The sequence below is a fragment of the Melanaphis sacchari genome, unplaced genomic scaffold (genome assembly GCF_002803265.2).
Source record: "Melanaphis sacchari strain LSU unplaced genomic scaffold, SCAv2.0 Contig42_pilon_pilon, whole genome shotgun sequence".
Lineage (NCBI taxonomy): Eukaryota > Metazoa > Arthropoda > Insecta > Hemiptera > Aphididae > Melanaphis > Melanaphis sacchari.
The window spans coordinates 368665-396226 of NW_020271275.1; the positions used below are offsets into that span (position 1 = coordinate 368665).

The 27562-nt window shown below is 26.7% G+C and overlaps 1 protein-coding gene across 1 annotated transcript in view; it reads right to left on the reverse strand.

Annotated features, from left to right (window-relative positions):
• LOC112597586 (tachykinins-like) overlaps window positions 1-27562 on the reverse strand; it is a 54029-nt gene that overhangs the window by 15180 nt on the left and 11287 nt on the right. The window lies entirely within an intron of this gene.

Here is a 27562-nt window from a genome sequence, read left to right on the forward strand (position 1 = left end):
AAAATGACAAATGAAAAAAGTGCTATAAACAGTGAGAATGTAATAAATGCATGTCTGCTTAAAGAAGAAAATAACATTAGTTCTTAATTCTGTCTATGGGTACCTTAAAATTACATTTAAATAAATCTTTTTTACTACTCGTATTATGTATGAAACTCACGACGCATCAACCTGTTCGTTGATTTTTTTCAAGACATTTTGTACGACGTCGTCACTATTACCAAGTCGAGCATTATTATTATTATTATCATCTTAATTTTGCGTTGAATACAATGTCGCTACCGACCAGTAACCATGTAACTTTTTCTAACGGATTTTTAAAATCATTCTGTGAAAATTAACCATTCAAAATATGTACGAATAGTATATAGATGTATTTGTACTTTTTTATCTTCAGTAATCATTATGCGTATTAGTATTCAATGGACTCGCTACGTGGAGTGAGTTTTTTTACTATTTTATTGAAGGGGTGTTTCTGTATATTTAATAATAATTATTATTGTACGCGTGTTTTGCTGACGACGCGATAAAAGACGTTTATACCATGTAAAATATGTAGAGTTGTTTAAGAAGTGGTAATTTGCTTTTTCGTTTAATTCTTTGGCTTTAATTATAATGTAATCATTTTAATAGTATGTCAGCACATTATTTGGTTTCTCACTCTAACCCACGTCAAATATAGCGCAAACGTAATTCAAGTTTAGCAGGACTAATTATACTTTGACTTTATATCAAATTTAAATTTAAAACCATTATCTATGTTGTAACGTTAGCTTCTTTAAAATATTTCTATTTCAATGCAAGCTATGAGAATAGTACCCTAAATTTACCGCTGGCGATAACTGTCCTCGACATACGCATAAACTATACAGCCTCTAGACTTGGGATTTTAAATAAATGGAATATCGTATGTTATAATAATATATTATGAAGATAAATTTATAAAATTATGAGTAACTATATTATATAACAGCACTGGAAATACCGTGTTCATCATCAACTTTTCCTAGAAATAACAAACATTGTGGCGGGACCATGTCCTGTATCAATCAAATCTACGTTGATACTTTTTCTACAATGATGATGTTATAATGTTTCGATGGAAACATACAGTGCGTAGTCGATTTAATTTTTACCTACCTATTATAACTTTACCTGTTACATTTTATTAATTTCATGCATGAAAAAAGAAATGAATCTAAAACCCACATTGTAGGTAAAATACTCGAACGGACTTTGTCGAGTTTTTATAGAATATGTTTTTGGATAATAATACAACTTGAAATTAATATACATAACTCATTAAGTATTATAATGCATTGTGGTTTGCCGATTTTGTGTCGCGAAATATATTTTATTCATAACTAAAAAAATACAACAAATAGTTTTTTATTTCGCGGTTTTATTAATATTATGTACGGAATATGATGGTTATCGTTTCTTAATGGTTTTATAATGTCGGCGTAATTGGTATTTTTTTTATTTATTTCATCCGGAGATTTTGTTCATAATGTTTGTGTACATGAACACTTTAACATTTTTAAAAGTACGCAATAAACAAAGTTTTTAATGATTCGTCGTTTATGAGACAAAAAAGTATCATTTCCTCTGTATATTTTATCCTACTTAAACAAAAAATATAAAAGTGTATAACGTTATAACTTATAACGCAGTTAAGCAGTTTTGACACATTCAAATTGTGTTGAATTTCAGTTTTGTCAAACATTAGAGTTTAAAAAGTAAAGTATTATTCGAGGCATGTATATAGGGTCTATGTAGGTAAAAATCAAAGTAAATCCTTTAATAAATGAATAGTATTTTAAAATATTAAGTATATAATTACCTATTTACAGTAAAAAGCGATAGAATGGTAAAGATTTTGGAAGAGTAGAGAATAATTTAAGACTATATGCTTGTACCATCATAAATAGATGGAGAGTCGTAAGCAGCAATGTAAATTTGGGATAACTGAATGAAAGTGCATAAAATATGCGTAGGGGTTGCGGGGATGTGAAAAATGCCAATGAAATATTATTATGGATAGTCGGTTGCCCTGTATACATAACATCCATGTCGTCCGAGTCTGTGTAGTATATACGAATTTAGAATAAAACGTTCGTTAATAAAATGTCTATATTATTATTAAACTAGGTTTGGTAAATTATGTTTAAAGAAATTACAAAATATTTACTAATATTTGAGTATTTATATCAGCTGAACATATGGCACAAAATAATTTTAACACTGATACATATAAATTATATAGTTTTCATACGATTCTAATTTCGACTTTAAATAATATTGGTTTTTTATACTTAATACGTAATTTATATTTTCATAACAGGCTAATGAACATTAACGAGTTACTCGATATAAAAAATTAATAAATACTACAGTAATTAAAATTAAATAAACTGTACTAAATTAAATAGCCAGATTAAACAGAGTTACATCTCATGCGTAGTATTTCAACAAAATTCCATCAGCTGAGTATAAAAAATTGACGTTTAATATATTACATCACGACGTGCTGCTTATATACAACTTTCAAAACTAGTATGCTCATGTTTTAAATTGGTAATAAAATAATCGACCTTACCGACTGTTATTATAACAAAACATTTCGAACATACAAATAAAAGATTTTCTTATGTATTCCATACACAATAAAGAATCTTATAAGAATGTGTACGAAAACTTTGACACGGTATTATTTAACAGTAATTGTCCTTCATTGATAGATAACTTCGAAAAAATTGATGATACAACAGATGATTCTATCGAATTTAGTATACGAAAATCGTGTTCCTCGTGATATCCGCGCTATTTAAAAATGAAGTATATTATGTGGAGTTTAATATACAGAAAAGTATCACATATTACCTAAATAATATTAAGTCAAGATTATACAATAAAATAAAGGATTTTCTGAAGTTCTAAATTAATACTATAATATTGTGACGATAAAGGGAATAATAATATTTGTCCACAAATAAAATGAAATCTTCATGTTTATGTTTTATAAGCAATGGTTTTATTCAAATCTGTCCAAATAACACTGATGTTAATTAGAACATAATTAAAGGTATTGTGTTATGTAGTAGAGTTTAAAACGGTCGAGTTCGATCGTTGTCCGGTAATATCAGCTTAATAACAATAAGCGTACATGGCACAATGTATGTTCATACGATATATTGATTTATTATTTTGATTTTAGCTCACTGTAATATACAATAATGCTTACGTATGGATCATTTATTATTACCTGATCAGTGATCTTGCTTTAAAACCAAGTTTCAAGGATTCTTTACATTAAACACTACATATTAAAGTATTTATGATTCCATTACGACCCATTCGATTGATCTTTTTAGTTTTTTGTCCAACAAACGAAAGTTAACAATCATATTTGAAACGTATTATTTCAAAGGAAATATTTAATTTCTATTTCTTCAATAGTTTTAACGTTTTGGAAATATTTATAATTTTTTGAATAATAAGTATTTATTGTAAAATGAATCACTCACTATACAGGATACAATAGAGAAATACAATGCGTCAACGTCACGTAGTGGATATATCTTAACATACAAAATTGTAATATCAAACACAAATTCATTCATCGCTCCAATGAGAATCTAAATTATATTCAAAAATAAAGTTGTTGTTAATTTGTTAGTGTATCCAAAAGACACATAAACAATTGGCAAAATTAATGTTCACTTTTTATATCCATGAAATAAACTAATGAATCATTAATTTTGTTGCCACGTGCCTTTAAGTACGGTATACGTTTATAAAGTATGATATAAATTTAAGACTTTTGGAATAAAGCTATGGCAGTTTTTAGTTTGCTAAAGTTTTTGTTCTGTATTTAAAACAAATCTACGAGTATAATTAAACCTTCAAATGTAATTATTTTATTTGTTATTTAATTATTGTAAACATCTTAGTTTTCATGCAATTTTCATGATACATTCATATGTATTCGTTTATCCAAAATTCCAAACAATAATTTAACAATTGATATTTTTGTCAAAACGATTGATACAGAAACGTTGGACGTGAAAACGGAGGAAATAAAACGTTAAATATTGTTCACGGTCTTTAGTTTAAGTGCGAAGTAAATATGGCAGCAAATACTCGCATGAGCGACTCGTTTACGGTCTGTTAAAATATTCGCCGCGAGGCTTTTTTTGTACACTCCGACAATCATGCGGACCTCGTCTTCACGCCTCTTGCGGAAGACTCGTGGTTTATTATTATATACATAAAAGTAGCTCTCGATAGTTGTTTTTATTTTAGATTTTTCGTTTTTAAAAAGTCCCTATTGACATATATATTTATATAGGATTTGATTAAAGAGAAACTTCTTTGACTATTTTCCACACACACACACACACACACACACATACGCAAACTCGTCATCAAACTTACTGACCCCTATTAATCCCCAATTTCATGTAATGAAATACATGCGCTTGATCTGTCCAAATCGAATTGTTACCTAAAACTTTTCCGTATAACAACAATTATCTAATAATTGATCGTACTCCAACTGATTTTTATAACCCATTCCGACTGGATTACAATCTAACTGTAAGACCGTATACACACGATAGTAATAAAATTGTAGTAGTGTTAATCATCGCTTTTTTCTACTCTTTCATGTGACTCGACGAAACACCCACTTGAATAGTTTGAAATAATTTGTCACTTACATCATGGAACTACGCGAAACTACTAAATGCGCCACTGACACGATTTTAAAAGATATATCGATAACTTTCTTCTCCTGACTTTCCTCGGCACAACTCATTCAAACTATAGAACTATTGCTGTTTCACTTTCATTATTTATCTCTCTATCTCACACACTTAGTTTTCTTCGTTTCTCAATTATCACGCGTAATTATTACCTAAGATTAACGAGAATGTCCGTCAAAGCGTGATTAATTTAAAACAACATGATATACATATTACTAAGTGTAATACAATTTGGACGTCCGTTGCTGGTTTTTAAGCTTTTACACGTGATTTTAGTTCGAGCGAATATGATGTATTCTGCCCCCCTCATAAATTGCTGTAGGATTGTCATACGAATATAAAAATTACTTCATTAAAATAAGACATTTTTTTACGAGTTTATTTTTTGCTTGTTCTATAAACATGTGTATGATAAAGTACTACACTGCGTTGTATAGTTAAAAAATTAATACATTTAGATTCGATTTTAATGTTTTAAACTTAAACAGTGTTTTGTAGGATACTTTGTTTATTTTTATTTTTTTTTAAATTAATAAAGTGTAAATTACTTTCAAGGAGTTTCTAACATCACAATTATTTAATTATTTTAAACAGTTTTTTACACAATCGTAATTATTAAAAGTATAACTATTATTACTGACATATTTCTATTTACGATGTTTTAATTAAATATTTTTAAATCCATAAAACGATATTAAATTAATTTTAAAATTAATAATTATGAAGAACCGTATCTTATAGCTATAAAAAAAAAAAAAAAAAAAAAAAAAAGAATAATTAGAATAAAAAAAAAAAAAAAAAAAATTAAATAAATTTTCAGGTACTTTTATGATTTTGTGATAAGTATAATAAATAAATAAAAAAAAAAATAACATTATTTAAAATTATAAAACCTAAAAACGCGTTCTCGGAACTTTGTTGAAAATTATACAATTTCGAATACACCATGAATACTTATTTCAAATTGATGCAGTAGTTAATTTTTTGACAAATAATTAATAAAAGTGTGGGCTTTTATAAATTATTTATAACAATTATGACTATAAAATAATGACATTTATATTTTTCCAATAATAATTTTGAGGCACTTATTTTAAAAGAATAAAATTAATGGTATAAATTTGTTAAATATAGTTAAATTCAATCAATATTTTACTCATGAGTAAAAAAAAAAAAAAATAAAAAATAATAATAATACCTATAACAAAGAACATATTTTAAATATTTCTTGAAAAGTATATTTTTATAACAATCGAGGAAATACATATATAAATGATTTTCTCAATATTTACATTTTAAATTTAATTATTTTTTTTTTAGCTGCTATAGTATTATATACATTTTAATTATATTTAATTTAAAAATATATTTTTAAATATATTTTAAAGGAGTTTGATTGAAATTATTCTGTATGAATGCTTATAATATACGCAGGAAATAATAAAACATAAGCAACAAAAGAGTAATAATAAAATGATACCATAAAATTTTTGAATATAAATATAAAATTAATTATATTTTCCTACACGTGTTATTATTATTGCCCGACCTCTCTTATGTAGTATTATTTGTATAGAAATAAAAAACATAATAAATCCGCACGAGAGTGAACATAAAAATAAAAAATATTATTATTATTAGACATAACGACTTAAAAAAATACCTATCAACACAGTGCACAATAATATTATACATTATGTCATGTATGTATATTATTTGGTCTATTGTACACGCGTTTACTGTTGTAGCTCGTGCTTATTTGTATGTTAAATTGCTTGTCAAGAAAAATACAGGTATATCAAGTATATAAAATCTGGAAAATTCATTCTGCTCCATAATAAATAATAATATGACATATACTGATAAAATATTTTAAAACCTTACTAGTAATATTTTTCAACAAATGCATATCGAGTATTTATTGCGCATTTTAAATTATAATATTTAATAAAACAAATTTTTTTTGTAGGTAGTAAACTGGTCTTGAGTAAAAACTTCCATTTTTTTCTAAATTATTGAGAATCTTTTACTTTTAAACCCACCCACACAAACATATTCACACACTCACACTCACATAAAGAGTCAACTAAGTATAATTTACTACTAGAAACCATTCTTAAAATTGAAAATTGAAACATTTTTATTGCTCCTAAAGGTAACGTTAGACACACACAAAATACACACATCATTGTAAATACGTTGATCTTTCACTCAGAATCTAAAATATAAAACTAGAATTCGAAAAAACGACCAACTTTCTTTTAAATATATTATTTCATGTACCTATAAAGTGAACAATCACTTTGTAAAGTAAACTTCTTTAGGTTTCTCATAAAAGACACGAAAAGTAAATGTGTACAGCTCGAAGGCGCCGAATTCCCTGTGGATATATTCACGAAACGGGGTAGATATCTAGATGTCACTGAAGCTTAAAATACACGAGAATAAAAAAACCATTTAGACTCACATAGAGTAATGTAACACTTTTTTTTAAAACAAAATAAAAGCATACGTGTATGTATAATTTAATAATATTTCACGGCACGGTAATCGGTACATATATTTTTAACGAAAAACTCTAATCTGAAAAAATAATATATTCCAAGAAAGATAAAAATATTTAACCTAGAGAGTATTATCTACGTATATAAATGTATTATAATATAAAAAAATCTTTGATAATAGTTGATAAACCACAAACCAAACCTCTTAACCTTGTATATTCAAATATTCACTTTTGATTAAGTTCAACTATACATCAATATGATGAATCCGACTGCTCCTGACTTAACACGTTTGTCCCGTACTAGAAATAAATTATCTATCTGCAGGTTACCTAAATATCATCCAGTTGATTGGATCGAAGAAAATTTAAAAAAACTCACACACTAAATCATGACCACAACAACCGTACAGATAAACAGAGTAGAAAAGAATATCACCCGATATAGGCTCACACTATGTCTACCACAAAACGTCATACGCTATAGTCATCATTAGTTTTAAACCTGAGAAAATAAATAAACTGAGTAATCTAATAAATTAATATTTGTGATTTGTTTTTAAATATTTATGTAAAGTAGTATTGTCAAAACGTGTAGTAAAATATTATTATACTAATGAAGAAGTAAACATCGTTGGACTTCATCGTCATAAGTATTTAGCAACTACTAATGCTATGGCTTAATATGTATCTTCCTGGTTAGTTGAAGTCAGCTTTAATGTTTCAATACGCACCACTAGAAAAACCGCTCTTTTTGTATTTATTTATCCATGTGTAATAAAGTATATCTATTTCCCTAACATTAATTTATCAAAACTTTTCAACGAGGATCATTCATTTTATTTTTTACCAACTGCTTTTTATTGTTAGGTATTGTTTTTTTTTATTTTAACATTCATATTATTATTTTATATACATCTTACTACTGTTAATTAAAAATAAATCTACTTTTTGTAATATTGGATGGTTTCACCCGTAATATCATATGATTAATAAATTAATAAATATTTTTGTATAACATAATTTATTATACTGCATAATACGTCATTGGAATATTGTTATAAAAATGTATACCTAATGCAAGGTTTAATTATTTATGGTGATTTCCGGATGTCTTTGTAAAAATTTTTTGTAGTTTTTGAAAAATTTAAGATATTGGTTATCATAATTAGATGGTACATATATTGCAGTTGCAGGAACAGGGTTCCGGGATAAAGCAAAGTTGTACGTTATCTATAGAATACAGTACACTATGTGTAAGATGTTTAAGCAAATGTTGTGTGCCTTATTTTTCAACAAGTTTTTTTTTATTCAGTAGGTAGTGTTTTTTTAGAAGCTCCACTCCTTCAAGAATTAAACCCTGGATTTGCCATTTATACTACGTCATAAGTTTTTTCGGATCAATCATATAAAAGACCTGGAATGGCAACCATTTTAAATTTGAATACACAAAATGTATGTAAACCAGACTTTTGCGCCAGGCTCCTAGATCGTTTTATTGTTTTATAAAATATTCTTAAAACAATAATGGTTTTTGAGTTTAATTAATAAATAATTGTAAAGTATTTAAATCGTGATATATCATTTAAACTTCAAAGTGATGTAATTCATTCAATATTATTATTGACATTGGGAACGTTACGATTTACAATGTGTGAACAAAAACGGTTTTTAATCGTAAGATAGACAATCGTCATATCCGTGTTATAATATACTACCGGTGACGATACGAAGATTTGATAAGAAAGTACGTCACTGTTCAATGACGCATAACCATAATTTATTCGCATATTTTAATTGTATTATTATTATATGTATGTAACACAATATTATACACGATTGAAATTATTATTGTGATGATTTGTGTAACGCGGCGTCTCGTATATGCAATTTTAATGCGTGGATGACAATGATATACCCGCTGCGTACCAATCGTCGCGCATACGCATAACAATAATAATAATAATAATGATATTATGACGCGATACATTATATTATCCTCCCTCTCCTCCCACTCGTCCGTTCTACCACGCTAAGGTATATATACTAATTGAAAGCATGAGAAACGTTCACCATTTGCAGTGGCTCGGCATCACAATAATAATTATAATAATGTTATGAGCACTACACTAAAAAGCAGTTAAACCCGAAATCCACGTCATCGGCGAGAGGGGTGTTTAGGTTAATTTATGCGTGTGCGGCATGCAGTTTTTATGCACCCCCAAAACGTTCGTGGCAAATCCAACGATATATCGGCCATATACATACACACATGGTTAGGAAGCTCCAACCCATACATCAATCATTACATAGATGGCAAAACGTTTGCAGATGGTCGTGTTTATCGACTGAAATATCCGTAATCCGTATATATGCATCATATAATATTATAATACGAAAACCGTGTGATGCAATAAAATTATATTATACCACTGTACTCAATGATTTATTTGTTTTGCGCGCACACACGATCATGCAACATTATGATATATGTAGTTACGCGTGAGAGAGAAGGAATCAAAATCTGCGTTTAAGGTCGAATATTTTCCAAACCTAATATTACGAGCCTGTTATCCTCAGTGCACAAAATTAAATTACTGCTCATTTCTATACATCGAGATTTTCAGAAAAATTAATCACTGAATAATTATTTACATTAAAAAATGGTAAGTTCTCATTTGAAAAAAAAACATTGTATCACCAAAGAACATTCCTTTAAAAGTGTAAACAATTTTGATATTTTGAAACAAAGTTTACTAAAAATTTAAAATATTCAAAACTTGGATAAATAAATTATTAAATGAAATAAATGATATTGAGCATGGTCGAGTGAATCAGATTGTATAGGACATATATTTCTAAAATCATAATATTTTGTAGGCAAAACACTAAAAAATACGAATAAGTGACACGCACAACGAGTTTTAAGATATACAAACGCTATTAATTATTATTATTGCGATTGCATAATTATTTTTTCTCCATTCACATATCGTATGTGACCTTATACATTATGTGTAAAATCAAGCGGTGTATTATCATATCATTATTATTTACTATTAAATGAATATTTTACACGAATATAAAATATAAATTCAGTGGTATCATCATTGTATATAAATAAGTCACATATAAATTAAAAGGTGACAGAGAGTTGATATTATATTATACGTGCCGGTCACGATGACACCAATTTAGTCATTAATAGTCCTTTTATGCTACTCAAAAAACAAATTAAGACATGTCAAAAAACGTGGAAATTTTAATGGGTGAACACATTATAAAATAGTCCTTTAATTATTTTAAAATATTATTGCGTCAACACCTTATTTGTTTTATGCACACATTTAATTTAATAATACAATACGTATTGCTTTATTCTGGATATTAAAACATCATAATAAGAACAATTTTAATTGACTTTTGAGTTGTAAAATGAACAAATTTATTTTTAATATCAATGGACCATGCAAGGGTCACAAAACAGTGAAAGGAATTTCGTGTAAGCGCATAATATTATGATGTTTTAGTTATTTTTGAATTATTTTGTGTCAATAAGTTGTAGGTACACAAAGTGGTTGTCAATTTATAATAAAAATCGTTTTAACAGCAAACAACGAATGACTGATCACATATTTATACGTCTCTGAGGAGTTTTCCTAAAAAAAAAGCATTAATATTTTAGTTATACACTCAACACTAACTTTACTACGACGCATTTTTCGAATAACGAACATATTATAGAATTGTACAGAAATATGTGTTGTACCATTCGCTTATGCTGTCATGAAAAGATGCTTCTATTGTATTATTTAATATAATGTTTTTGTTAATGATAATCGAAAAGTGTTTATAGATACAAAATTATATATGTTATGATTTTCACTATTTAGAATGACAATTTAAAATACAGATAATAAATTATTTTGCTAAGGCCGACGAGTTTGTAATGATATGCTCACACATCATGATTGTAATATTGCTTAAGTATAACTATTCAATAAAAAAAATAACGGTCAAGTTGTCGCACGCAAGTAACCGTTAAAACCTTAAAAACACCGTTGATCGCTGATGAAAGGAACGATTTACATTATTTGGTCACGTAGGGACTCACACGTAGTTGTGACAATGTGGCGCAATACGTATGATCTATTTAGTGTGCCACCAAAGACAAGGGTCTCTGTTGCCTAGAAGAAAGCCAATTTCTTAAGAAAACGTGGAGACCTCTAATAGAGCCGCCTATGACTCTGGTCGACCTGACCAGGTCGTCTCCTCTTATCAGTGTATGAGCACTAGCCAAACTATAGAGTACATGTGTATCATACATGTGAGCAAGAGCTCTCCACACGGCTACATAAGATTCTGCGAGCGACAATTAGACTTCTTCCTTTTAAAAAAGTTAAATCAGAGTTGTTTTTTTATTTAAATTTAAGTTTTCCTCAAATTGTTCCGTAATTAGTGTTACCTTTTCCCAAAGAAAATTCAATACATATTCACTACTGCGAATCTGGTAAGGTGCATGGCTAAAATACTACTTATTACTACTATAATTTCTTTAAATTACATTTGTACGCAATCAACTGGCTGATGAACAAATTACAGCTGCAATAAATAAAGAATTTATACGACGCGCTGAATTATGTTTTGTTCACAGCAGACAACAATTTATACGTTAAATTAATTAATTACTAAATAAACTTATAACTTAAATAAGAATTGAATTTGTTATTAATTATTAATACATCCTAATTAATCCATTAAATGTAATGAAATAAACAACATATTTATTTACGTTTTTTCTGCTTTAAGTTATAACTCATATACAAATTACAGTAAAAATTATACAGCAATTAAGATTATAATTATGTGCGACTATCAATTTAATAATTAAGAATACAAATGTAAAAACCTAAAGAATCCTAGAATAATTATTTCTAGAATTACAAGTCAAAAAACTGTAAATCGCGTGAATTTTGCAGTTTTTGGTTTAATTGCTATAACTTGGTCAATTTTGGACTTAAAAAGTTAGTTTAACTACCAAAATTCATTAAAAAAAAATAAGCTAAAAATAATTAATGATTAAAATAGGTGGTTACCATTTAATTGTATTGTGCATGAGCAAGTCTAATTAAGTTAAAAATATTCAAAGGCCATAAAAATGTGTATTTTTATATCATAACAACCGATAAAAACACAGAATTCAAATCGCAGGACTGTACGCAAATGTATTGAGTGTTCTCAGTTAGCGTTTACACACTATAGATTGATCGAAAAAACAGAGATAAAAACCAATAACTTATTGGTCTTAACTACATTGATATGTATGTATAATATATAATTATAATTTTAATTTATCGTATGATTTTTCAAATTAACCGGAAAAAATTTAATAATATTTTAAATAATTAAAATATTAACAATGTAATTTATTTACAATTAAAAAAAATTAACTTACTTTTTATTATTTAATTACCTACTTAATTTCCATCTTTGCTATTTCGTACTCCTTGAGTTTTTTTTTTAAATGTGCTACTTTCATGTTTAACTATTATTCATACTTTTTTTATTCTATTTCACGTGTAACAACAGTTGTCCAATGATAATATTTATTGACGTCATCATATTCGATTTGTGCTCATATCACGAATAATATTATGCATACGACTTTGTATACACACAAAAGATCTTAGATTATAAGTTGTATAGTCCTTGATAAATACCTTAATACAATTTCTTCAACAGACAACTTACTGATCACGTCACGATAACTATTAAAGTATATATGAGTTTAATGTGCTTCATTGATCGTATTATATATGTAAATCAACGAATACCGTTTACTTTGAATTCCATGAAAATAAAGCGAAACATGTGATAATATTTTTCAAATAAAAATATTTATCATACGATTTAGATGTTTAAATCTCGAAGAGTTGAAAATAAAACTTCCAAAGTTACATTGAATTCTTGGTAGCAAAAATCTATAAATAGCATTATATTTGGATGTGAAAATAAATATATCATAATGTATGTTGGTACAGCGTTACACAAATAAGTAATAACACAGTTTTCATGTAGTTTAAAGTGTTTCGATATCCATATAATCGTAAATTCAACGATTAATAATAGACAATATTACAATAGTATACAATTTATTACGATTTTGGCCTTCGAATTAAATGCAACTTATAACTTTCGACTTTGTAATTATCTTTTTTATCGTTGTTTTCGATTTTACTCTTAATCATTTTCATGGGACAATACTGACAAGACGTATACAATAGGTACTAAAAATATTATAAGCAAAAGAATAATTATTTGTAATTAACAATATATTGTAATTTGTGTTTTTTCTAAAATATATTTTTAAATTCAGTATTGTTGTATATCTAAAACTCAATAATAGTTAGTATGAGCATTTTATTAAAAAAAAAAAATAAATAATAATTGGTAGATTACTTTATTCATTCTCATCCACTATAAACAACTTTGTGCTGCGGGAAATAGTTCTATTAAATAGTATCTGGAAGGATACTTGTATTTCATGCGGTAAGACAAAGAAGTGATTGATAATAATTAAACGAATATGTATCCATAATTTAAGGTTTTAAATGAAGCTATTACATAACTTCAGTTATTAGTTTAAAAATAAACGTAAATACTTATATAAACTTATATTTTTTTATTAATGATTTTAAAATTGCTGTTTTATGTCAAACTATTACTTCAATATTATGGTACATGTTACTGCAGTCGAAAGTCACAAACAATAATGAATAGAAAATAAAAAATTAAAGAATCTATAACTTATTACTGTTATTTGACTAAAACTTAATATTTTTGTTATCGCTATCAGTATAATCGTATTGACCAACAACGACATCAAAATAATATTAAAATTATATTACTGTACAAAATAACTTTAGCGATACTACTAATACACTTAATCCAGAGTTTTACATATTAAAATAACCACCTAAATATATTGCAATTGATTAAAACATAAAATTTTTATGACTCTGCAGATTCCTTACTAAAGATAATAATTTATCATAAATTATTGTCTTGTAATATTTAATTTTAATTTTATAATAATTATAATAGGTGGATACTATTATACTAGATAACGTCTTAATCACCTTGCATAATAATCACGTAAAATGTATTTTTTGATTTCCTTAGATTTGAAATATTTTATATTTAATTATATTATTATACACGCATTGATTACATTGTCTTTATTGCCGGTCTAGAACGAAGACATTATGTTCCATTCGAGTTTTTTTTTATATTATTATATTGTTTATCGGGCTGACTTACACACGTTATTCTAGTGGTGAGAGTCGCGCTGTCTAACAAATAATACTTTGGTGGCAAAACATCGACAAATTGTAATGGACTGTTAGTTCGGAATTCCGGAAATTATTTCTTGTACATACACGTTTCTATTAATAATCGGCTATTAATCTTGCTATGACCATAGACATATAGACGAAAATGATTTCCCTAGAGAAAATCGCCTATACCACTACTTCTGTGACGGCGCATTGAGTGAACACCACGTCAGACAAAAGAACGACGACCGAGTGGGTTTCATTAATAAATAATATACTCAATGCTGTAGATTTTCAAAAATAACGGAAAGCGCGATCACAAAAATTTAATAATATAAAGAGATGAATAAGACAAAAATCGAAGAGTTATTGTACCTACTTATTATAGTTTATTGTACCAGTTTTTATTTGACCTTTTCGCGATAATTACGGTGAAAATAAATTACGAGCTGTGGTCAGTTGTTGTTGTTGTTGCTGTTAACCGATCGTGAATAATTTTAAGATGTAAGCCCGGGTACCTGTTAATGCGATCTACAACAAATGGACGCGAAGTCATTTAGATGCGACCGCTTGAATGCAAGCACAAAAATACATTAATTCAATTATTTTTATTTTACATATATCTATATAAATAATTAATTATTTAACATTATAGTGTTCTAACAATATTAGGGATTATCCGTAAAAAATATATTGATGTTGCCAAGAGGATTTTAAAAATAATTAAAAATTATGAAATATGTAGAATTTTCTCATTTTTGAGAAGGATAGTTCAAAATATTTCTGTACAGTAACAATTGAATTTTTAATCATTATATTTTTTAGCAAATTTTTAATTCCTGTAAATATTTTAATAAAATATATGCTTTTAAATAAAATGTTTCATAATTATTTTATTATTTATGTTAATTGTTATATTAAATTTTTATTTCGATATTTAGAGTTTTTTAGAAAAATTGTTCGCAAAGCAATTTGCAATAAAAACAAAGGTTTTCATTTAAAAAACAGAGGTTTGTATCAATAAAATTTATCTCTACACGAAACTTCTATAAAAATACAATTAATAATCTCAAGAATTTGATAATATTGGTTTTTAAATATATTTAATAATTCTAAAAATCAGATTTTAAATAACTATACGAAGAAGAAAACGAAGTGATCATGCTTGGTAAATCACATTGTATGTAGGTACGTATGTGTGCAGGTGTAAGAAAATATAATATTATAGAAAGGACGACAGGAATGTCATTACGTATTAGTATGGTATTATATTTAATATAAAAGTATACGTAAGTTGTTATTTAATATATTATTTGGAACTAATATTTAGGATTATTATAAAATATTGAGGCTTGTAAGACTTTTGCGGTAACCCCGAGTTTCGGAAAAATTTAATTTCACTTCAAAGTGTATACGAAATAATATTTAAATCATTATCGAATTCCATTTTGATACTACTTCGGTAAAAATACAAAGTAGATGTACCGTGAAAAATGTAAATCGTATAGGTGTATACAAGGTACCGAGCATGCTTAGTATTCACCCCTCCTCTTTTATCTTTTTTAACTTTAAAATAATATTTTTATTCGGATATATTGATTTTAGAAATTTTTAAACATACTTGCAAATCACATTTTTCTACACTAAAAAGTGATAGTATGAAAATCTTTTTAAAATTTACCTTTATTCTGAAAATTCTTGTTTTTCTATACATGATAAGTTTTTATCGTTTTTGACTTACGTAAACTTGGTGTGATTTTATATTAGTCTACGATTTTTTTGCTTAAGATATAAAATGGATGTAATGTTTAGTTTATTATTTATTACTGTTATACAATAAATTGTCGTCAATTATAAAATATAAATACAATAACATAGTGTAGCGGCTCCCAATCTTTTTTGCTTTACGTATTTCCAAAAATTAAAAAATTTACTCGCGCCTTCCTTGAATAAATGAAACAATTTTTTTTATTAATATATAGTATTATATTAGTATTTATAATGAATATATATAATATCAATATTTACATTGTACCTCTCAAGAAAACTGCACTTCACAGTTTGGGAACCGCTGATAGAGTGTGTAAATAAAAATTAATTAATTAAATAAATATTGTATATAAGTGTAAATTTGGAGGTATTCGTGCTTATAGTTAATGAATTAACTATTAAAAAGTAATAATTGATTTATCTATTGATGTATAAGAAATAGGTTTGTGTATATAATTTTATATAAAAAATAATAAAATTATAAAATAATTTTATTGTTAAATATTTTTTATTCCATTCTAATAATGAAATTATGTATTAAATAATTAAAACATATACTTCAGTATCATAATATAAGCGTTACGGTCTCTATTTTTAATTTTTATTATATATGTATAGTATATATTATGAATATTTTTAATTTTAATAACATTTTATATTTGAAGACAATATATTATAAATTATTGCAAGCGTAATCGTTAAAAATAAAAACATATGAACGCATATTTTACATATTAAAAATAAAATATTAATAATGCAGTAATATTTTAATTTGAAATGTCTAAAAAATACATTAGAAAAACATTATTACTTGATATAGAATTTTGGTAACGCACAAAATAAAATATTATATAGATAGTTGTATTTGAAATCAGTTAAATAAACGGAGCCTAAAATAAATTCTTTTTGTATTTAAATTATTTAAATGACATAAAATTCATTGGAAAGTACAATTAATATTAACGTTTATGTGAAAAGATGAACAGTTGTCCAGTCATTTGAAAATACATCATAAATAGATTAGTAATTCTCATAATTTATGAATATTCAGAACAAAAATGTCTACGCTCAGTTGGTTATTTTGAAATGCATCTCATTTTCTTCTTAAAATTAAACTAAGAGTTAACAAATTAATAAAATTGAAAATTTCAATTTATTTTTATTCGAAAACACAAATACGACGTAGCGTGTAATACATTTTAAAACAAATTTTTTTCAACTATCTAACTATAATAAATGGTATTCTTTATATTTTATAACACTATATGTGTTTTAAATACGTTAATAAGGTTCTATGTTAAAATATATATTTGTTTACTAATACAGTTGTATATATCATTTTATATCATTTACTCATAGTTTAACTGAACTCTTCACGAAACGGATATCAATTTCATTAACTTCCATTATAATATGTACCTAAGTGATTTTTAGGTTCGTGTAATGGACACTCATTTTATACATTTGATGAAATGTAAGCCATTACTTTATTTTTAGATTTTTTTTTTTTTTGTTGTAATATACACTATACACGAGTAACTTTTTGTGTAATGGCTATCGGGAAATTGACCAAAACTCACCTGCAAGATTAAATCTCATCCATGTGAATATCAAATACTTTTCATAATAAGTAATAACTGATTAGTTTAAGAAAAGTCGTACTTAAGAAGTTTTTTCTTAGCTATATAGACATAATTTATTTGGTATGCTTATGCGTGATATTAAAAATTACACACAGATATAAAGTTAAAAAAAAAAAAAATCACAAGAGGAACACAGGTATTTTCAATGATATTTTCCGACGATCGTTTCACGAATATTTACATATACAAGTGGTATGAATTAAATATATATATATATTTAAAGTTTGTAAAATACATAACCATTTAAGAGATTAAAAGTTCGCCCACACTATTTGAGTGAAATATGTTAAACTGGAACAAACACATTATTTATGTTTTCGTACAGAGAAATATATATTCCATTCAATTTATGTCTTACATATTTATACTTATACATTATAGTATATATATATATTATATTTATAAAATTACATGAAATGACTGGAAAACTATTTTATAATATACATAAGAGATGGTCTGAAAGAACTCGTTGGGTAAGGTAAGATGTATCTGAAATAAAATAACTTTTACTTGAATAAACAGTTACTATTATCACTAAATATAAAATATGTTTTCATAAAGTGCCTTTAGATGTATTAAATACAAATAAAACACGTTTCCAACAATACGATTTTAGGGTCAGATATTAAGAAGTTCTTTTACTATACCAAAATCGTAAATAAAAAAAACCTTACAATTTTTGAATTGAATATAACTACGTATTACGGTTAATACAGCAAACAATACTACACATTATGTGTGGAAATTTTCACTTGTATACAAAACGAGTTTTCTAAATTGAAATATGATAAAATATTATAATACATAACACGCTGACACGAGTAGACCATGTATATAATTTTATATAAAATAGGTTGAAAATCGATTGAATATATGCAATTCAACACTGATCTTCGGTTTAATATCGAAACATTTGAAGCACGCATCGAAAACTCAGCTAAAAAGTACTTTTCCTTCTCATCTTACCTACAAAATTTATCCGAAGTATTATTAATGTGTCGCACCAAATGTGATAAATATTTTTAAGTCGACGATGGTTGGAAGGAGAGATAATAATTTTTAAGCATTCATAACCGCTCCAATCTAAATTGATCATTTCGTTCACCAAATGATTATACCTTGCAAAGACACAAAATTTAATTTAGCTAACGTTCGATACATTTTTGAAGTTCCGTCAACAAACACGTAATGGCGCACGTAATTATATAGCTCTTGTTTATCGATAGGTCTAACCAAATAAGAGTGAACACCTTTTTTTTTAGACTATTTATGTATGACTTATTGGCAAATATGTAATTATTATTTTCTTCAACAATACATTTATTCAAGATATAATTTTTTGAATTTTTAAAAATATTAATTATTTTTTGCATAAATATTTTAATAACTGAGAATCTATTTGTTCAAATTTTGAATTTCAAGTATCAACTTAAAAAAAAAAAAAAATCATCCAATAGTTAACAATTTACGGTAAAAAGTAAAAACAGTTTCTCATTTGAAAAAAACAAGCTTTGATAAGCATATAAATTAAGAATGGTTATAAAGTAAGCATAACAATTTAAAAAATTCAGATTCAAAGGAAAAGTGAATATGCTTGGTTTATCATCTTATATATATATGTCTGCGAATTCTCCAATCGGCAAACGTATACCTTAATATATATATCTATACGTACAGTAAACGCATAGGTAGGTAAGTACTCTAAGTAATTTAAGTCCACAAGGCCTCTGACAAATTGTTCGTTGATCTGAAAAACAAGTACAGCACTCGGTTATACGTCATCCTCGCGGGTGACGAATTACGATGATTATCAGAGTAGAACGACTCGCACGTAGATTCACGCGTGTTATATAGTTCGACTGTTGGAATATAAACATGAAAACCACCCACACACAATGCTGAGGTATGTACCGGCAAAGCTTTGATAACTAATCTAGTCGTGAAAACTATAGTTGTAACATGGTCGTATCTTCGCGAACAGTGACGTCATTTTAATTTTTCCAGACCGGCTTTTAAAATAAATTTGTCCAGTGATTTTGTATCATCTCGCTTTATGTAGTAGCTTCTTTTTTTTTCTATTGATTTTACAAAGCAATGTACATTACTTATTAATACATCAATTTTGATATTTTTAAATACTCATTTTTTACCTACTGTGTCAATTTAAAACACAATTTTGAAGTTAATGTTGCATATCGACGTTAATACGATACTATGTACCCATTACTTTTGTAAATTTATTTTAAGAGGACTTCGTCATACCCTTTCATTTTTCTCAGGCTTACTAACATAACAAATTTTACGCTATGAATAATTCATTTTACTTCGTCGTTTTTAATATCATATATTATAGCTAGTTATGACTTATAAAAAATTTGAAGATAAGAATATTATTTTAACAACTATTTTTCCATTTTAGAATTAAATAAAATTTTAAAAATCTACAAGGGTTCCTAAATAGTATTCTTACCTTTGAATTCGATATGATGTTAAAGAGCTTAAAGGATTACAACTGTTCCTTTTGCTTTCTCCTTGTTGATACACCGTTGCTTTTTTGTATACAAAAGTTCGTTCGTGAGTTCTTGATACATAGTAACTAGCAAATGGCTAGGCCATTCAAATCGATCTGTCGATTAAACGATCGCAATCGAATGCTTAGCTCCTTCCCCGCTATTGCTTCAATGATCGAGAGAATTTATTTTTAACGACTCTGCGGCCCGACGATACATACTTTCGATAGACATGCGAAGTCTGAAGCACGTGCGTTACATTTAAGTGACCGAATTAGTGACGACCTACGCTTCTGTAAAATAATGTATTATTACTTTGATCATATAAGTCTACGGTCGTATTCACGTTTAACCGTTGTATTAAATTATTAGAACATACGCTCGCTACGAATTTACTGCAGCACTGCCGTCGTTACGCGGATATAACATGGTTTCGTGGCGTCATCGTAATCAGCTACGATCGTTGAGAAACGAACCAAATATGCGTGCGCGTGTGCGGAAAATAAACTTCGGAATAAAAGTCCAAACAATCCGTCTATGTTGTGTGCGATATAAAATACAGAATTCGTATAGACTTGTATTTTTATTCGTCTTTGAACGTCGCGTAATTGAAATGCTCGCATAAATGCATATTAAGCTTCGAGCGTCGTATATACAAACAATAATAATACACAGAGATTATAGAGATATCGGTAACGTAACGCTGCATAACAGTAAACGTCCGTAAAGCAAACGATAAAAACCATAAAATGAAATTGCGATAACCACGTATTATAAATGAGTTAAATTTTGATGAATTCTCTCGATCCGGCTTATTTATTCCTATCAAATTTAATAATATTCGACATAATTATCAAAGGGCCATCAGGGTTAAGATTTTGATACCCCGAAAATTACAAAAATACATTATAGAATTACATAAAAATATTTTTATTAGAGTTTAAAAAGTTAAAAAATATATACTTCATAATATATATGATCTAAAAAGTGATATCATCCGTTCGTATAAGCAAAGCAATGAAGAAAAACTAAAATAAAATTATTTTTAGTTTTAAAAACTATCAAGAAATTTTCTAAGAATTAACAAAAATAAATTTTCAAGAATAATATCTTTAAAAATTACCAAATTTAATTTTGATAAATACAAGTAAGACAAAAAAAACGGTCCAATAATAAGTAGTTATTTGTTTAAGTACACTACATCCGACAATCTAGATGTAAATATACGTAATTTCTTAAATAATAGGTACATCACATCACATATTTATATTCATAAATAAAACGATTAATATTCAGTAAGAATAAAAATATCTGAAGTAAACAAATATTATGAAAATATTATATTTTGAATTTTCCAATTAAGAAAAAAAAACTACTAAAATAAACTAAAAATGAATAAAATTATCTGAATATTTAAAAAAAACAGCTAAAAATGCGATGTATTTTAACACTCAAAAAATAATGCACTTAACATTGAATCCCGGGCTTTGTGATTATAATAATAAAATGCATACAATAATTTATATTGAATATTTTGTAAAAAAAAATGCCTTAAAAATAAAAATTACGTTGGAATAATCGTTATCGCGTGAAAATAAAACACACTTTCTAATGATAAATTTACGTTTAATAACACCAGAAAAAAATAACAATGCACCAGAATCACTACTTGTGATCAGTGCAATAATTATCCGTATCATTTTCAAGCAATTACTAGACTTATATATTGTCGATATTTTAAAGATTCAAACATATGCATGCAATTTGCTTTGTTATTGCATACATAATGGTATAATTTTTTTTTTTTATTAAACATGTTTTTTTTTTTTTTTTATAAGGATTAGATATAGTATATAGACATTATAATGGTAAGGAACTATTAGTATTTTCTCATCTAAAGACATATCCAGCTAAATGTTATCAATTAAACATACCAAATTACCAACAACTACTGTTATAATTTTAATGTATTCTAATTCTATGTTTTTGCTGAAAAATTTCAGCTCACGTCATTGCTATGACCGGCTAGTCACAATTTTACTCGAACGGTATACACACACTGTATAATAAAATAATAATATATGAAACGATATTTAAAACGCAACTATAATACAACTATCTTTTGATAACATTATTTAATCTTAAGTACTACGATGATGGTGTCACTGCACATCTACATACGTCAATATATCATGAATTACAACCCCAATGAAATATTACTTATATGATATTTCGAGTTATTCGAAATACACACTTATATAGACAAGTTTCATCAATGTTTAATGAATACTTTTTTGCTGTACGTACACAAAGTTGTTACTCAAAGACATCATTATAATATTATAATTGAATATAATATATTAATAAAATTGTGTGTGTATATATATATATATATATACGCGCGCACACACACTTCATGAAACGGCACAAGTATCATTAAAAGTTCGAAAAAAATATGAAACTCGATATCGATGTAATAGATAATTTTAAAACAATATTTTTAATTAATGAAAATAATAATTGTAAAATAATTTAATTCATATAAATACGTTTTAATGTAGTTAATAAAATAGAATATTTATATAGTGACTTAATATAAATAATATGACTAATAAAATGGAGAACTTTGTATCAGATAAAATAATGTGATAAAGTTTCACAATCCGTTAATCCCTGACTTTGGTAATATATAGAATATATAAATAATAAAAGTATATAGTAAACTAAGATTAATGAAAATATATAATGTTATACAGAAATTAAAATAAGTGCTAAGTTTTATAAGATATAATAATATTATGTATTTATTTGTTTTGTAATATTCCCGTTCAACTGTGATAAATACTAAATAATGATAACCTTTATGTGAAGTTACATAAGCCCACAATAGATACATTAGAAAAAAGTCCTTATATTTTCGAGATCAATTAATATATAAAATTTAATTTATATATTTTTGTTATTAATATAATATTATAAACTTTGCAAAATTCAAATTTAACATCAAAAAATGTTAATTTATACCTGCTATTTATTTTTATGATCTAAAATCTCAGTAGTTGACTATGTTGTAAAAAGTTTTTAAAAAAACAAGTAACTAAATAATAATTAGTATATAACGTCTTCAAATTAAAAATAATTGTAATTTGTAATAAAATACAAAAAAAAAAAATAATATATTTTAAAAGCAAAAAATCATTTTATCTTGGGATTAATTTTACTAATACTATTGGGCTTTTATCCCAAATTTTGTTTATTAGTTTTACATTTATAAAAATTTATTCTATTCATTACTTTTAAATTTATATATTTTTAATTTCTTATACGTTAAACATCTGTACAATATTTTATGGGTCAAATAAACTAAAATAATATTATGGTTTCAAGGATTATTTTTCGTTTAGTATTAAAAAAATATTATTTAAACGAATATTGTTCAGAAATCTTTATTTGGACTAGTAATATTACTAATGTTTTATAATATTCGTTTTTAACATCGGTAATATACTTTGTTTAAAAATCAACTTTACGTCGTATTTGGGCACTACTATTATATTTCTATAATTGAAAAACGTTTTTATACTTCGATAATTTATACTGATTAACAAATGCGTTTTTTTATTTTTTAGTTTTTTCATCCTGAGTAAATATTTAACGTTCGGTGTATTGCTCCATATAATATTATGCAGATTAAACAAAAAATATGGTAAATAAATTATTATTTTTACGAAAGCCGCTGCGCGTAGAAACAACTCGCTGAGTAAAGGTATCTCACATTAGTAGTAATCCCTGTGGTTCGAAAAGGTCTCCGCTGATTCTCTGGGAATACATTTACTCGTATATTTTATAAAATACAATTGTTAATTTAATTAGACCCCTTAGTGCTGATGATTATCTCATCTCTGAACCCGTAAATAGCCAATGACATTATATATAGTACACTGCAGTCAACGGAATAATATAATATATGTATTGGTTGACGGTCTATTAGAGAGCACTCGAATCGATGACCAACGAATTGATTAGGTTTGATGGACTACGATGATGGAATATCGGACCGTCCTACCGCGTGCGAAGGACAAATAACATCTGCATAGAGTGATACGTATACGCCATTATTAAGTCATTATAATATATATAGATATGCTACTATGATGCACATATAATGTAGTTTAGAGATGGATTCAGATTAAATATATGAGAAAATCGCACAATAACAATATGATTACATGACAAATATAGCTCATGAAAAAGGTACTCACAATAATTTTATACCATAAAAATATTCGTCCGCGACATTGATATGATACACTACTATTGTAGTATTGTACGGTGGAGGCGTGTACATCGGAAGAACACATTTTTCGTACCGCGTAATAACATAATGATATAATATCTTATAACGACATCTACAACAATATTATAATAATGCTACAGGGCGGCACGTTGTATGCAGGCTAGGTCAAATCCGACAAACTTAAATTCCGATAATATCGTCGGAAAATATTCAAATCGATTTCGGGATGTACGTATTCATATTCTGGTCATTCGTCACAGTAATGTTATGTATGAATGTAAAAATTCATTACGATGGTAATATTATAACCGTACATCGACCAATACGGTGCGTGTACAATAAGTACGTATATAGAAATGCGCGATACGAAAATATGTCGTTTATGTTTTTCGCATTTATATCTGTTATTGAGTACTGTAATAGTAGCATAATAATATTACGAGCAGCATATTTTCATTTCGGATACGAGGCATGGGATACGCCTTCAATATTATTTGACCGTCTTGTCGTACATTTCTCATCCGCGTAACCGAAGTAACACGTGGCATAATATGCACGTTACTTAGTAGTTATATTCTAACTGTCGAGAATGATCATTTGTAAATAACAACGATCTACAAATGGTGACCGCATGTTCGCATATGAATAGTTTTGAAAATAAAAACAAAACTTAAATTTACATGCTAAAGCCCGTTTTCCTTTAATAATGCATTTATTTAAACTTTGATTTTGGAAACATTTAAGTATACAAGCATAGGTACTTAAATATTTAAAGATCACATTTTCAATTATTTAAATATATTATACAATTCTAAAAGCGTGCTTTGTTGGTGTTACAAACTATTATTTTATTTTACTGTACATTTTTAAGCAGAACATTTTTAAAAATTATTAGATGTTGATAGAATAATATTAACTACTAAAATATTCAAACATTATAATCCCCATATTTTCTTAAACCAAATCCATCATCATGGTCATAGTAATATTATTCTTAATACACGATAATTCAAATACTCAAAAACTATTCGTTTGAATTTCGAGTTAGTTGGATGTATAAAATCTTCCAAAAAATTAGGTTAATTAATAAATTTAAAAAAAGGTGATTCTTATTTTGAAAAAAAAATATTTGATATTACTACAAAACACATTTTAAATGATATAAAAATCTAAGTATTTAAAAATTAATTCTTGGACTTATAAATTTCAAAAATCGGATTTCAATAAATTCATTATTAAATAAAGATAATTGCGGTGCTTGATGAATTACTTTATATGATTACATGACTGGTTTTTTTGGTAAATCATAGTTTTTCATAACACATGGAAACTTAGTTTTTTAGTTGGAATAAAAAACAGGAATGCACCTTATTATGAGCATTACAAATTTAAAATTATACATAGGTTATACGAATACTTGTGTACAATGTTTAATTCGATTTTCCCCAAAAATCATTGAAAGTTCGCTGCTCTACACGACAAATTTCAAATCAAATATGAATCTATTTTTATTATTGATTAGCTGATACTAATTTTTTGGTATTTTTTCTATTATAAAAAAATAACGGGACTACTTCTTGTACCTAATAATATAAGGGGGATACAAAAGCATGTTACGTTATTGGAATTTCGTCGGGGCATCAGTAAGTAGCGCAATGATGAAAAAAGGACAACCCTAGTGAATGGCCTAAAGTAATAATATAAAATTCGTACGTATAATAATAAAAATAATTTATATTATGTAGGTATACATAATTTATGTGTGTGGGCTATTGAATAATAATATCTATATAGTAACAAATACCGGTGTCTTTTTAGAGTATTGTTTGGTGTATCAAAATTGGCCGCTGAATCAGATTCGAGGTTTTGAGATTTGAAATAAAAATATGGATTACATAATCTCTGAACTTAGGTTATAAAAAAATAGTTGAATTTAAGTTTCTATATTGCTATGAATGGAGATTGAATACTGTATACCGATTGGTATATTTAGCTTGATTATAAATATTAATAAGTGTACGAAATTCCAAAATATTAGAAATGTTTTTTTTTTTTTTTTTGTTAATAATCAAGTCGACGTTTTTTTTTGATACGTGATATCGATGTTTGAAATGATGTCTTTGGCCATCACTAATAATTACAATTTTCGGCCAACAAACGTGAGAACGATTATCGTACAGCATATGTATAAATGTTGAACAACCTCTGAGGAATAAAGTATTCGAAGATTAATTTTTTTATAAAAAATAAATGTCTCTCTTTGGCACAGTTATTATTGTATATACCAAGTTTTTCCGTATTTTTCAATTTTCTACCTCACCACTTGTGTTTTTAAAACTTGATAAATGATATGATTCCCTTAGGCAAAATTCAGTTAAGTACCCCGACCTCTTGTTCATCTCTACTATTACAATATGCCAGGAAAACGGGTGAAGTACGCGAAGTCCCAATTCGACGACGAAAAGAATTAGTGACGGGTTTTTTATTTTTACTTTACGCCTGGTGCGTTTTAACACGCTCTCACACACTTCCTCGGGGATCTCCTGCACGTTTTTTCGAAAACTAAATAATACGCCAAATTAATTCCCATTGCTATTAGTTTATTAGCAAACCAGTTTAAAAAAAAAAAAAGGCAACAAGAACACGGCATGTGTCTGTAATAACTCGATGATTCAAAATCTGGACATTACAACATGGTTATTGCTTTCTTTTGCAAAAAAAAAAAAAAAAACCACACAA